Genomic DNA, 13,153 nt, shown 5'->3' with positions numbered 1-13,153 from the left:
AGTCATTCTCCTTGGCCTCTCTGAACTCCTCCCATGCCCAAGTTTTTGCCTCGGCGACCACCCGAGCCACATATCGCTTGGACTGCCAGTACCTATCAGCTGCTTCCGGGGTCCCACAGTCCAAAAAGGCCCAATAGGACTCCTTCTTCAGCCTGACATCATCCCTCACCGACGGTGTCCACCATCGGGTTTGAGGGTTGCCGCCGCGACAGGCACTGACAACCTTGCAGCTGCAGTTCTGGTAAGCCGCCTTGCCAATAGAGGCACGGAACATGGTCCACTCAGACTCAATGTCCCCACCTTTCCCAGAGCATGTTTCGAAGTTCTCCCAGAGGTGGGAGTTAAAACTCCTTCTCACAGGAGACTCTGCCAGACGTTCCCAGCAAACCCTCACAATATGTTTGGGTCTGCCAGGTCTGACCGGCATCCTCCCCCACCATCGGAGCAAACTCACCACTATGTAGTGATCAGTGGACAGCTCCGCCCCTCTCTTCACCCAAGTGTCCAAGACATGTGGCCGCAGATCAGATGAGACGATAACAAAGTCGATCATCGAACTGCGGCCTAGGGTGTCCTGGTGCCAAGAGCACATATGGACACCCTTATGCTTGAACAAGGTGTTCGTTATTGACAATCCATGACGAGCACAGAAGTCTAACAACAGAACACCTCTCGGGTTCAGATCAGGGGGGCCGTTCATCCCAACCACACCCCTCCAGGTCTCACTGTCATTGCCCACATGAGCATTGAAGTCCCCCAACAGAACAAGGGAGTCCCCAGTAGGTGCACTTTCCAGTACCCCTTCCAAGGACTCCAAAAAGGGTGGATAATCTGAACTGCCGTTTGGTGCAAAAGCACAAACGACAGTCAGAACCCGTCCCCCCACACGTAGGCGGAGGGAGGCCACCCTCTCATTCACCGGGGTGAACCCTAACACACAAGCACCAAGTTGGGGGGCAATAAGTATGCTCACTCCTGCTCGGCACCTCTCACCAGGGGCAACTCCAGAGTGGAAGAGTGTCCAGCCCCTCTCAAGGAAACTGGTTCCAGAGCCAGAGCCATGCGTAGAGGTGAGTCCGACTATTTCTAGCCGGAACCTCTCAGCCTCACGCACCAGCTCAGGCTCCTTCCCCACCAGTGAGGTGACGTTCCACATCCCAATAACCAGCTTCTGTAGCCAAGGATCAGACTGCCAGGGTCCCTGCCCTCGGCCACCACCCATCTCACATTGCACCCGACCCCTTTGGCCCCTCCCACAGGTGGTGAGCCCATGGGAAGCCCGTTAAAACCAGAAAAACGAAACTTAGATCAGAACCCTGGCTTAATGGCGTCACTCAAGCCGTTAGACAGCAGTGCAGGAAAGCAGAGCACAGATGGAGGAAAGACCGGCTGCAGGTTTCTTTTCAAATGTTAAGGGAGAGTTGGCATTGTTATCAGAAAGCAGTTAAAGCTGCTAAATCTAAATTTGTCTCTGATATTATTGTCTCCAACTCCTACAACTCCGAGTTCTTTTTTCCACCCTGAACACAGTTCTACACCTCAGTGAACCTTCACCTCAGAAATCCTCCACTGAACTGTGTGAGAACTTTCTCCATTTCTTCTTAGAAAAAGTTACAAACACCCGGGCACTCATTTCTCCACCAGCTCATGATCTGTCCATCCCATCTCAATGTGCTGTTGCATTTGACCACTTTGAGCCACTCTCTTTTTCTTCCCTGGAGCAGGTAATGTGCAGCATGAAGCCATCTGGTTCCCCTCCCCCTTTGATGTGGTCCCCCCTCGACTACTAAAGGAGTTTTTTCCTACTCTGGGTCCTTCTGTTCTCACTATTGTGAATAGCACTCAGGTGTGGTGCCAAAAACATTTAAACATGCTGCTGTCCAGCCTCTCCTGAAAAAAAAACTATCCTTGACTCCTCAGTCGTGTCCAACTTCCTGCCTGTCTCCAGACTCCCATTCACCTCTAAACTACTGGAAAAAATAGTTGAGTCTCAGTTGAAATGTTTCTTGGAGGATCACGCTATCCTAGAGTTATTCCAATCTGGTTTCAAATCTCTCCACAGCACTGAAACTGCTCTACTGAAGGTTTTTAATGACATTTTCCTAGCCAATGATGCAGGTGATTCTGTGTTACTTGTCCTATTGGACCTTGCATCTGCTTTTGACATCATCGACCATGGGATCCTCATTTCTAGGCTGGAGCAGTGGGTGGGCATCACAGGGTCAGCCCTCAAATGGTTTAGGCCCTACCTCTCTGACAGAACCTTTTGTGTCAATATCAAATATTTCAGTTCAGCATCGGCAGCGCTTCAGTGCGGTACCGCAGGTGTCCATCCTCGGCTCCCTTCTTTTTTCTTTATACCTGCTGCTACTAGGTGCTATTTTCCGCAAACACAACATACTCTTTCATTTCTATGCCGATGACTGTCAAATTTACTTCCCCCTGAGGCACAGAGGCACACGCTTTATTCAACCTCTTCTTGACTGCCTGGCTGACATCGGGGACTGGATGGCTTTAAACTTGTTAAGTTTCAATGAGAAGAAGTCTGAAGTCATGTTGTTCCCTCTTAATGGCACGATCAAGAACCATGGTATTGCTCTCTCTTCTCTAGCCCCGTTAGAGAAACAAAGAGTCACAAATCTGGGAGTGATAATAGACCTTTTCATGAAACTTAACAGTCATGTAAACATGATTGTTAAATCCTGTTTTTTCCAGCTGAGGCGACTGTCTAAACTGAAGCTCATATTGTCCAAAAATAAACTTGAGACAGTAATACACACATTCATAACATCTAGGCTCGCTTACTGAAATGCACTTCTGTTTGGTATCAGTCAGACCTCCATTGCACAACTGCAACTTGTCCAAAATTCTGCAGCCCGATTTTTAACTGGTACAAGCTAAAGAGACCACAACCAGTTTTGGCCTCCCTGCACAGGCTAGCCAGTTCATCTTTGAATTTAATTCAAAATACTCCTGTACATTTTTAAATCACTGAACAGTTCTGCCTCCTCTTATCTTACTGATCTTCTGCAGCCATGTGACCCACCGAGTTCTATGAGGTAAGCAGATAGATGCTTTATTCAGTTCCAGGAACCAGTCGTAAGCTCAGAGGTGACAGGGCTTTCTCTATTGCAGACTCAAGACTGTGGAATGAGTTACCACTGTATGTCAAGCAGCCTCTTTCTCTCAGTTTTTAAGTCTCGCTTAAAAACTCACTTTTTATTCCTTGGCTTTTGACACTGTGTAACTTGTTTATAAGCATGTCTGTATTATACAGTGATAGCCATTTAGTTATTTTCTGCTATTCATATCTATATTTTTATTTTTACTTTAGTTTATGTTTTGCTGTGTGCTTTGCTTGTTTGTTTTCTGCTGTATAGCACTTTGTTTGGCCTTGTTGATGTTTTAAGTACCCTATAAATAAAGTAGTATGGTATGGTATGGTATGGTATGGTATGGTATTTTTTCATTTTTCATTTACCCTTTATTTACACAGGTAGTCTCATTGAGCCACGAGAACTCATTTTCAAGAGAGACCTGTTTAGGGAGCAGATGGTGGGGGTTAAGGGCCTTGCTCAGGGGCCCTGGGTGGGACGAATGAGGGTGGAGGTAGGTGTGGGTGTTTCACATTTTCCACCCACATTTTGATGTTGACGGTACCAGGAGTTGAACCTATATGATATTTATAAGACTGAGTTTATTGCTGCTCCTCAGACTGACGAAGTATTTGGATAAAAGATTAAATGTTTTAAGATTTTTTTTTTATCTGTCCAGAGGACCTGACTTAACTTTGTTAGTTTCCACAAATAGTTTTGTTTATTGTTTTTTTTTTGTTTGTGAAGGCTATTGATTCTTGTCATGCCTCACAGCCAGCCACTGGTTTCCATTTATTTTAGTGCAGCATTTAGGTTCATTTATAAAAGTCTGAAACTTCCTTGAAAGTGGTGATCCATCACAGTGAACATCAGGTCTGTTTGAGTCAAAGTGACATTGCTGTTGCATGTTAATGCTGCTCAACTTTGCTTTGATGGATGACCTGATTCCTAAAAGTTTTAAATCTCTTCAAACATATTACTCAATTGCTCATATTACTGTAAAATGCACAGGGAAAAGTTATGTTGGGACATAAGCGAAAAATCTGTTTTTAACGTTGGACAGTTGACAGCTGGAGATGGACAGCAGTCCCTGGAGACTGAACTGGATTTAATATGAATGGATGGATGGATAGATGGATGGATGGATTTAAGAACATGGTGGTGCCATTGGTAGAGCTGCTGCCTCTCAGCGAGCAGGTTACCCTGGTTCAAATCCCGGTTCGGGGGCTTTTCTGGGTGGGGTTTTGCATGTTCTCTACGTGCATGCGTGGGTTTTCTCCGGATACTCCGTTTTCTTCCCACAGACCAAAAACATCCATGTTAGACTGATTGGTAACTCTAAATAGTCCCTAGGTGAGAGTGAGAGAGTGAATGGTTGTTTGTCTCGTTTGTCTCTGTGATGGACTGAAGTCCTATCCAGGGTTAATTTATTGTTGCTTTTTAATTAGTTTTTTGTTTGTTTGTTTGTTTATTTATTTTTTGTTAACAAACCTGTATCCTTTTTTTCCCCTCCACAGATAGAGGTTGTGTCTCGTGAAAAACAGTCCTGTCTAATAAATCAAAGAAACGGACGCCTCCCACCCCCACATCCACCCCCACTCAAAACGGGGATAATTTGACTGCTTCAGAGCATGACTAAATTAATTAACACAACACATCTGACACAAGAGAGAGAGAGAGAGCAGATTCCCAACACACTCAAAATTGCTTGGATCTGTAAAAGTTTTTTTCCCTCTTATAAAAATATTTAAAGTGAAAACATTACATTAGAATATATCACCAATTCAAATACATGTTCCAGGCAGGGGTTGAGCCCACAGTCTTCTGACGACAAGGCCAGTGCTTAAAGGGACGTTACCACCAAAGAGGTTCAAGTGCTAAACCTGAAACAGAGCTTAACGTTGTATCTACTGGACTGACTGTTAGAGACTCTTTAGCAACTTAAAATTAGGAGAAATTAGGTAAAATTTCCATAGCAGTCTTATTGAATCTTGACTATGACCTATTTTGGGTGCATGTCTTGAAAATCTGTATTCTTGGCCCGTTTCCACCCACATGATCCTCACCTCAACCTTCTTTATACCCATCGTGCCAACTGCCTCCATGTTAATGATTTATTCTTCTGGAGTACACCCAGAGAAGAGACAAACAGATTTGGTCCAGTTTTTTTATTTTTATTATGTCATATTTATGGTTTTTAGACCTGAACCTTCAAAACTGTAGTGCCAAATTATGACTCTAGCACTGTTAAATTTATGGAAACTAAATTAAAAAGAGCTCAAGACAGATTTGTTTATTTATTTATTTACTTTTTTTATTATTATTATTAAAGTGGCTAAACTAAAAGCTACAAGCCTTTGTGAATTAATAAACTTTTAAATACATTTTGAAGACTTTCCATTTGCAAATTAATCACCACTAGTTAGTGAGTTAGTGATAATAGCTTTACTCCGTTTCCACCTCCTGACTGTAGCACCAACTCCAGCACAGAAATACCAGTTACCTTTGCTGGCGCAGAGGAAAGAGTTACTTTTTTGCATATAATCAATGAAAACGTTGAGAACAGCGTGCATAAAAGTCCAATTAGTTTCAATTTTAGTCTTCCAGCTTCCATCTTGCAGCTGCTTCTGTGTGTCCCTAAACTAGGCTCAGGCTCGGGGGGGTGCTTTGCCCCTCCATCTCAGACAGACCTCCTCATTGTCTGATATAAAAACTCTTCCTAAAATTCACCTCTTTCCTTGGCTTTTAACAGCAAATAAAGTGTTGATTTTACTTATCTGATTTGTATTTTTATAGATTTTTTAATTTTATTTTATCTGATTTTAAAGTTTGATTTGATTTTATGGGTGTCTCAGTTGGTATAGTTGTTACCTCTCAGTGAGAAGGTTGCCGGTTCAAATCCCAGCCCAGGACCTTTCTGGGTGGAGTTTGCACGTTCTCTCCGTGCATGCGTGGGCTTTCTCCGGGGTACAGTAGTCCCTCGCTATTTCGCGGTTCGTTGTTCATGGATTTGCTATATCGCGGTTTTTCAAAGTAAGATTGGACATGACACAATTCGCTGATTGATGGATGAGCCATGGAGTGTTTATTTAAAATAAATTATTTTAAATGATTTTGCACCATGTGTGAAGCCCATAAGGGAAGGGAAAGCTCCCTCATGCAGCTGATCAGCTGATTTTCTTCTCGCACACATTTCTCCTGCTGTAGTTTTGTGAAGGTTAACCCTTTGCTGTCCAGATGCACCGATCGACTTTTGTCTTCCAACTTAAAAATCAAAGTATGTCACATTGTAAAATCGTCATAATCACAAAATATAAAAGTGTTAAAAGTTATTTCTAATTATTTTAGAACTTCATGTTCAGTTGTTTCAGTGTAAATGATCAAAATTTACATTTTTGCTCCGTTCTGCAGAGCTGAAGCTGTGTGACATCCCTTTGATGTCCTGCTGCACTTATCTTCTCTACAATTTAAATTTAAATACTGTAATATTTTAAATAAATAACCAATAGATTGTTTTTTTATGTTAAAGTATTTACATTTTAATTGTTTATTTAAGGATGGAGCTTGGGAGTAAAGCCCCCACTATACGTCCGCAGAGGGTTGAGACTTCATACTCGAGTGTCCACTCTGAGCGGCAGCAGAGCAGCTCCGCAGGAAAGAACCGTTTATCTTCGGGACAAATTGAGGTCGCCGATTGGTCATTTGCTGACACGCCTACTGGATTGATTGACAGGTCAACCAAAAAAAAAGAGAGCGAGCTGGCAGCCCCAGCTGCAGCAGTGTTCTGTGTTTATATGTTGTTAATAAAAAGTTTAAAAAAATAAATAAAAAACAGGGAGCTCTGGTCCTGCAGCCCACACATCAGACCAGCCCAACAGGAAATCTTCAGACCCTCCCGCAGCCACAAGGGACTGATTTTAATTCATTCATGACACATTCCTTCAATTCTCACCATTTCAGTCATGGCATCAACGGAGGAGGAAGAGATCACTGCCTTTTGGCAAAAAACAAACAAAAGGAAAGGCCAGATCAGGGATGAAGAAGGGGAATTTAATACATTGGTGTCGCATACAAAACAGTCTGTCGCCGGGCAGTTTATTGTGCAACACCGCGTACGCGATCGTAAAAATTGAGCTTTGCGCAGACATGCCCTGCAGAGATGCGTGGGAGTATACTGGGGGCTTAACAGGTGATGAATGTGATTGTAGCCTGGCACATGTCATAACAAATTTACTGAACTTGAACTGAACTTGAACTTGGATTACTGTATCCCTACTTCGTGGTTTTTCACTTATCGCGGGTGGGCGTGGACCCTAACGTCCACGATAAATGAGGGACTACTGCACTCCGCTGACAGCTGTCCTGTGTGGTTTCAAAAAGTCCACACCTATGTTTCAACTGGATTATGTTAACTTAAATTTTGTGGAAATGCACACTTCTGGTTCAAATTTGAAATGCTTTAATGAGTGCCTTAGTAATGCTTGTTTTGTCACTTTCAATAATCTTTATTTTTAGCAAACTCAACGATGTGTCTTTCAGAAAGAAAGCAAAACATCTTCATATAAGACTACACCCACCACACAGCTGACAGACAAAGCTATTTGGTGAACAAAGTGAAGCACTTAGAAGCTAAATAGCTACCAATTTCCCTTGGGAGGTGCTGCAAACCAAAGCTATGTTAAAAAGAGACTGATTATTGGACTTTCCTGTAAAAGGTGACCACAGATACCACTCTAAATGATTAATGGCACTTCTTCCTATCTACTGGATGTGTAAATCACGGTGAACATGTTCACCACAGTCATTTGAAACAGCGGTGTTGCGTGCCAGTAATGTCTCCACAGTTTGTTGAACAGCCCCAAAGTGGTTGTAAAAAAATGTTAATGTGGCTTTATCTCAGATTGTTTTTTATTGATTTATCTTGAGGTCATGACTTGAATTTAACTTTGAATTTTATCACAATGAAGCAGAAAATGATAGGCCAGGGAGCGTGTATGCATAGAAAATTGAATTGCTCACTCATCATCTCGATCATACCATTGTTTAATTTTTATTTTATTTGACCTATATTTAACCAGATTAGTCAGTTGAGAACAAATTTTGATTTATAATGACGACCTGGCCAAATGGCAGCAAATACAGGAATGGAATGGGTGAGCATTAGATGGAAAACATATAAACAACTGACAACCATATATCAAGTTGTACAGATCATGTGAAATGGTACAAAGAGCTTGAACAGGTTTCTGGTACACGAGAGTAACTAAAGAGATTCAAGAGGAATATACTAAAAGCATGTGCAAAGGCCATCAAGAGATGCTTTCACTTTTTTTTTCATTCAACCTTTATTTATACAGGCTAGTCTCATTGAGCCATGGGGTCTCATTTATAAGAGACACCTGTTCCAGACAGAACATATAAAGTACAGACAACAATAACAGTAAACAATAATAACAATAAACTACAGTAAAAATGCAGTTAAAATAAGAGTAGTGTATAAAACAATAAATCAGGGTGCCATAAAACAGGGTGAAAAACTAAAAACAAGATCATATTTGCTTTGATTTTTCTATTCACTTTATCCAATGTCTGAACCCCCTTAAAGAAACCAAGGTAGACAACTTCAGTTCCTGTTGCAAGGTGTTCCAAGTTGCAGGAGCAGAGTAGGAAAAGGCCTTTTTGCCAAGTTCAGTCTGCACTGAGGGAACGCTGCAGGTAATGATGACCTGAGAGCACATGTTGTAACTGCACTGACGGCATGACATGTGGGAGGAGATATAAGAAGCTAGGAGACGAAGGAGGGATTTATAGATGAAAATGAACCAGTGTGAGAGCCTAAGTGTAGATAATGATGACCAACTGATCAATGAGTACAGAGTGCAGTGGTGTGTAAAGTAGTTACAACCAGTTATGAATCTTAGTGTGCCATGGGAGACAGCATCCAACATCTGCAAGCAGCTGGCAGGGGCATTCGTGTAAATAATGTCACCAATGGCGAGTAGGAAAGTAGCAGTTACAAGACATTTTCTGGCATTTGGAGTTAAGCAAGATCTATTTCTGAAAAAGAAACCAAGTTTTAATTTCAGTTTCTTTAGCAAGTTTTCAATATGTGGTTTGAAAGAGAAATGTGCATCAACCCATCCATTTTCTTTACCCGCTTATTCCATTTTGGGTCACGGGGGTCGCTGGTGCCCATGTCCAGCAATCACTGTGCGAGGGGCGGGGTACACCCTGGACGGGTCGCAAGTCCATCACAGGGCCACACAGAGACAAATGAGACAAACAACCATTCACTCTCTCACTCACACCTAGGGACAATTTAGAGTTACCAATCAGCCTAACATGCATGTTTTTGGTCTGTGGGAGGAAACCGGAGCACCCGGAGAAAACCCACGCATGCACGGAGAGAACATGCAAACTCCACCCAGAAAGGCCCCTGGACCGGGGTTTGAACCAGAGACCTGCTCGCTGAGAGGCAGCAGCTCTACCAGTTGCGCCACCGTGCTGCCATGTGCATCAACCAAAATTCCCAAATATTTGTAAGAATCTAGAAACTCAATAGGAAATTCACTGATTTTTTTAAACAACGTAAATGGGACAAAATAAGTCTTAGCATTTGTTGTAAATGGTTCCAATCACTAGTAGCAGAAAATTGAAATGATGAATGACCAAATGTTGTGCGTGCTTTAGTGGTAGATAGGGTAATGTAGCTATTGGAGTGGAGGGTATGCATGTTGCTACAGGTTTTGAGTAACTAATGGTGGTAGGATGGGTTTTACTAGTTAGGGTTTTATAGATCAACAGAAACCAATTAGTTTGTCTTTAGGAGTAAAGAGAGGGCCAGTTCAGGGAATACAGAGTGCAGTGATGAGTACTGAAGTGGGCTCTGGTGACATATCTAATGTCTGCGTTGTAAAGGGTGTCCAGTTTGTGGAGGAGCGTTTTGGAAGTGGTTCTGTAGATAATGTTACCATAGGTGAAGATTGGAAGGATTGTTATTTTTAGCAGAAGAAGCTTAGCAGATTGAGTCAGTGCAGATTTGTTTTGGAAGAAGAATTCTATTCTGGATTTGACTTTGAACAGCAGAGTGTTGATGTGAACTTCATATGAGAGTGAGAAATAGAGCCAAATCCCAATGTATTTGTAGCTGCTGGCAAACTGTATCTCAGAACCATTCAAGGAGAGAATGTTCTGAGGACAGACAGCTTGAGGGAGATATTTGTTAAGAGATACATTTTGTTTTCAGTGTTCAGTTTTAAATGAAGATGAGAAAAAATGTGTTCGATATTATTGAAACTAATTTATAATGCAGAGAGGGCAGAGTTAAGTGAGGTACTGGTGGTATAAACAGTACTGTCATTGATGTATAGATGGGTGTGAACGTGACAGTTTTTCACACAGAATCTGTTACATTGTTGATGTATATGTTGAAAAGAGTTGGACCAAGTATGTAGCCTTGGGGAGCGCCTTTGTAGCAGATAGCGGGCCTGACAGGTGAACCTACACCCTCGTTAATGCCCCTTTTGCACTGTTCCTACTCAGCCCCAACTCTACTCAGCCATCCATGGAAAGATCCCTACCAGTACTTTTTAGCTGATTTGAGGCTGATTCGGGACCTTTTTTGGTCCCTGCTTCTCCAGTGGGACCTAGAGAGCTGAGTCGAGCTGACACCGGACCGAAACGTGAATGCAGGACACTGATTGATCAGGGGGAGGAGTCACTGCATCTCAGAAACTTTTCACCGATCCGCCATTTGAAATTTCTTGGAACGCTGAGCAGCGGCTGTATCTATTTTTACGATTGTAAAAACAATAATGACAACATTGAAGTCCAGGCGTTTTTTGTGTTTGGTGACCAACGTCAAAATTCGAGCAAGCGGAGTCACTGCAGAGGATCATACAAGCTGCCGACCCGTTGAAGCACGCGAGGTCGGACCCTGAGCCCCGACTTCACATGATCACAAAAGCTGGATTCCGAGCCCTGGTGGCCGGGTGGACCAGGAATCCACGACAGAGGGTAGAAATGTTTTTTTTTTTTTTTTTTTTTTTTAAACGTTTTATGTATAAAAAATAATGTTGTTGTTTTTTATCAGTGAAGAATAAAAATAAATAAATGGTGCCGGCTTCATTGTGAAATCCAGTTTTCACTTTGACTTTATTAAATAATCTGTTAATTAAAGTTACATAACTCAGCTGAAAAATCATAAAAAGACAAAATTATTGGATCGCTCAGGATTATTTCCCTCAAACATGTTTAAAGAACAGCTACGGCCTTTAGTTCAACTTTATTCAAACCCACAGATGCACAAATCACAAAATAAGAATTACACTTTAAATCACTAAAATAAAATCTGTATACAAGAAACAAAACCATCCATCCATCCATCCATTTTCTTCCGCTTATCCGGGGTCGGGTCGCGGGGGTAGCAGCCTAAGTAGGGAGGCCCAGACTTCCCTCTCCCCAGCCACTTGGGCCAGCTCTTCCGGGGGAATCCCGAGGCGTTCCCAGGCCAGCCGAGAAACGTAGTCCCTCCAGCGTGTCCTGGGTCTTCCCCTGGGCCTCCTTCCGGTGGGACGTGTCCGGAACACCTCACCAGGGAGGCGTCCAGAAGGCATCCTAAACAGATGCCCAAGCCACCTCAACTGGCTCCTCTCGATGTGGAGAAGCAGCGGCTCTACTCCGAGTCCCTCCCGGATGATTGAGCTTCTCACCCTGTCTCTAAGGGAGAACCCAGACACCCTGCGGAGAAAACTCATTTTGGCCGCTTGTATCCGAGATCTCATTCTTTCGGTCACAACTCAAAGTTCGTGACCATAGATGAGGGTGGGAACGTAGATCGATCGGTAAATTGAGAGCTTCGCCTTTTGACTCAGCTCTCTCTTCACCACGACAGACCTGTACAGCGCCCGCTTCACTGCAGACGCTGCACCTATCCGCCTATCGATCTCACGCTCCATTTTTCCCTCATTCGTGAACAAGACCCCAAGATACTTGAACTCCTCCACTTGGGGTAGGACCTCCTCCCTGACCCAGAGAGGGAACTCTACCCTTTTCCGGCTCAAGACCATGGCCTCGGATTTGGAGGAACTGATCTTCATCCCGGCCGCATCGCATTCGGCTGCGAACCGCTCCAGCGAAAGCTGTAGATCACGATCTGATGAAGCCAATAAGACCACATCATCTGCAAAAAGCAGAGACGCAATTCTGAGGCCACCAAAACGGATCCCCTCAACACCTTGGCTGCGCCTAGAAATTCTGTCCATAAAAGTTATGAACAGAATCGGTGACAAAGGGCAACCTTGGCGGAGTCCAACTCTCACCGGGAACAAGCCCGACTTACTGCCGGCGATGCGGACCAGGCTCTGACACCGGTCATACAGGGACCTAACAGCCCGTATCAAAGGGCCTGGTACCCCCTACTCCCAGAGTACCCCCCACAGGGCTCCCCGAGGGACGCGGTCGAACGCCTTCTCCAAGTCCACAAAGCACATGTAGACTGGTTGGGCAAACTCCCACGCACCCTCCAGGACCCTGCTGAGAGTGTAGAGCTGGTCCAGTGTTCCACGGCCAGGACGAAAACCGCACTGTTCCTCCTGAATCCTAAGTTCGACTATCCGACGGACCCTCCTCTCCTGAACCCCCGAATAGACCTTACCAAGGAGGCTTAAGAGCATGATTCCCCTGTAGTTGGAACACACTCTACGGTCCCCCTTTTTGAATAGGGGGACTACCACCCCGGTCTGCCAATCCAGGGGAACTTCCCCCGATGTCCACGCAACATTGCAGAGTCGCGTAAGCCAACACAACCCTACAACATCCAGAGCCTTAAGGAACTCTGGGCGGATCTCATCCACCCCTGGGGCCCTGCCACCGAGGAGCTTTTTAACCACCTCGGTGACCTCAGCACCAGAGATTGGAGGGCCCGACCCAGAGTCCCCAGGCTCCGCTTCCTCAGTGGAAGACGTGCTGGTGGGATTGAGGAGGTCTTCAAAGTATTCCGCCCACCGACCCAAAACATCCCGAGTTGAGGTCAGCAGCACACCACTCCCACTATAAAC

General features: G+C 44.0%; 1 protein-coding gene across 1 annotated transcript in view; it reads left to right on the top strand.

The window, feature by feature from the left end:
* The window catches only part of LOC119410489 (calsyntenin-2), a 662,902-nt gene that overhangs the window by 594,335 nt on the left and 55,414 nt on the right, over window positions 1-13,153 (top strand). The window lies entirely within an intron of this gene.

This window comes from Nematolebias whitei, chromosome 6, assembly GCF_014905685.2.
Source record: "Nematolebias whitei isolate Nwh7 chromosome 6, NemWhi1, whole genome shotgun sequence".
Taxonomy (NCBI): Eukaryota; Metazoa; Chordata; class Actinopteri; order Cyprinodontiformes; family Rivulidae; genus Nematolebias; species Nematolebias whitei.
Note: the sequence above shows the minus strand (reverse complement) of the source record. Positions and strands in the feature narration are given on the sequence as shown.